Genomic DNA, 2,338 nt, shown 5'->3' with positions numbered 1-2,338 from the left:
GTCTGCGGCCACGCCACCCCGGACGCGCCCGATCTCGTCTGATGTGGGAAGCTAAGCAGGGTCGGGCCTGGTTAGCCCTTGGATGGGAGACCACCTAGGAAGACCAGGTGCTGTAGGCGTAAAAAATAAAAGAAATCTACTATTACACAGTGTTATGAACTCTAAGCCCATGCATGCCGCGCTTGCATCTCCTGGAACTCGTTAACCTTATAACGGCCGGTTCGCACCTTTGACCAACATCTCCCCGTTTCCCCGCCCCCCCCCAACCCCACTAAGCATCGCTTTACCGTTTCTCGGCTTATCTAAAAGAGCGAATCTGAGATCACACAGTATTCGTCCTTCTCTGCCTGACGCATTAAGTGAGCCTAATGCCCTCCATCCAGGCCCGTCCAGCATGTGGCAAACAGCAGCGTTTCCTTCTTCCTCGGGCCGAATCCGCCCACCGTTTATTCCCCGGTCGATCCGGGTAGCAGGCCAACGGGAAACAGCCTGGTTAGAGAGAGCGTCAGCAGGTACTGCCCATTTTTCTCCAGTCCCGGGAAACTTGGCGTAGCTGAGGTTCAACCCTCTGTCATTCCCAGCTCCCTCCTCCCGAGGGGGCTGTCGGCTTTCATTCACTGGAATGCAGAGGGGTGACAGGTGCATTCAGGGGTGACGCCGGCCTCCGAGATGCCGCCTCTTACGGTATCGTATGTTCCTGGGGCCAGCACTCTAAACTTCTAAACTGGGCTCCTTGGAACTTGGTCATTCTCGGAAAATGATCCCGTGTAGACATGGCAACTCTATATGGTGTGCTCTATTCTCCTTTGGAGAGTCACAGTGCATGTGAGGATTTTAAAGGCTCTGAGAAGTCCTGCATCGAAGACACGTCTTTACTTTTACGCAGTCCAGCAGATGAATTTAGGAAATGCTGGGTTACATAAAAGTAAAGAGGTTTTTTTTTTTCATTGCAGGACTTCTCAGGGCCTTTAATTATCTCCAGAGTCTCCCTTTCTGAAATATCTCTGAGCATCTCTCAGATCCAAGGTGGTACGAAGGAGGATTTGGGAAACCCTTCCTTCAGGTAAGCTTGAGGATGAGCTTAACCGGCTGAACTAGGATCCTCGGGTCTTTGCGTTGACTGGATCGTGAGCAAAAGCACTGACTAATTCCACTCCGGTAAGCCAGGAACGCCCGGTGTAATCCCAGGCAGACCAGAAAAGTGTAGGAAAAGAACGTGTGGTTTTCGATCCAACAGAGAGGAAAAATAATAAAAATATTCGGTCGATCTAAAAAAGGCATCAGATGGGAGGAAGAGAGACAAAGAGCAGGTGGTATAATAGAAAACACACGGTAAATTGGGAGATTTCAACAACCTGTCGGAACTTACGTATAAACGGAATCGATGCTCTAGAGAAAAGACGGTGCTTTATAAAAGAAAAGCTTAGCACTCTCCGTCTGTAGGAGACGCACCTCAACTAGAAACACGTTAGCGAGCTTGAAACCAGAAGGAAAAAGACATGACCGGTCTCAGGCAAAGCAGCCTTTCCGTCAGAACGAACGACTGACATAAAAGGTAACGAGAAAAATTCACCAGCAGTTATGAGAAGTCCAGATGCGCACGGCCTAATCGCGCAGCCTCGAAGTCCATAACGCCAAGACTGGCAGAGTCACAGGAAGTCACAGTGACAGACGGAGACACATCCTCCTTACCGATCGGTAATAAAACAACCAAAAACCAAGAGCAATAAGGATTTGAACGACGCAGTGAAAAACGGATCAGAGCCACATTCACAGCTGACCTCGCCCGACAGCAGGAGGCGGTGCGAAAGTGTGTGGGGGCGCGTCGCCCTCTCTAAGGGACACCCCCGTGGTCAGCGCAGCTGTGCCCGGGCCCCAGGAGCTGTCCCCTCCGCCCCTCTCCCCCTCCGAGAATCCCCCCGCCCCGCGGCAGGGGTGGAGGCGCCCAGGGGCCCTGGCTGTGGGTCCAGGGCTTGGAGGAGGCGCCGATGCGGGCGGTGCGGGCTGGATGAGTCGTCGCGGGGTTTTATCAGGCGTCGACGTGGTGGGGACTTCACAGAGGCGTTAGTCGTGCGGAGGCAGAAGTCAGTGGGAAGGGTGCTGTCGTCCCCGTTTCTCGGATGGGGACGTCGAGGTGTTAAGGGGTTTGCCCGCGGAGCAGGTGCGTGAGGGTGCCAGGCCGAAGCCGAGTTCCCGGGCGATTCTGACCCGGACGGGGCAGATGGCCTCGGGCGTAGCAGGAAAGCGTCTTGATGGCTGATTTTCTGGGGAAGGCAGGAACTTGAGGAGCAGGGCTCAGACAAGAGAATTCAGAACCAAGACGAACCAATTTTCACAA

General features: G+C 53.6%; 1 pseudogene; it reads left to right on the top strand.

Annotated features, from left to right (window-relative positions):
* On the top strand, positions 1-119 carry LOC112475798 (annotated as a pseudogene).
* Positions 120-2,338: the final 2,219 nt, after the last annotated feature.

This window comes from Pteropus alecto, unplaced genomic scaffold, assembly GCF_000325575.1.
Source record: "Pteropus alecto unplaced genomic scaffold, ASM32557v1 scaffold102, whole genome shotgun sequence".
In the NCBI taxonomy this organism is placed as follows: domain Eukaryota; kingdom Metazoa; phylum Chordata; class Mammalia; order Chiroptera; family Pteropodidae; genus Pteropus; species Pteropus alecto.
Note: the sequence above shows the minus strand (reverse complement) of the source record. Positions and strands in the feature narration are given on the sequence as shown.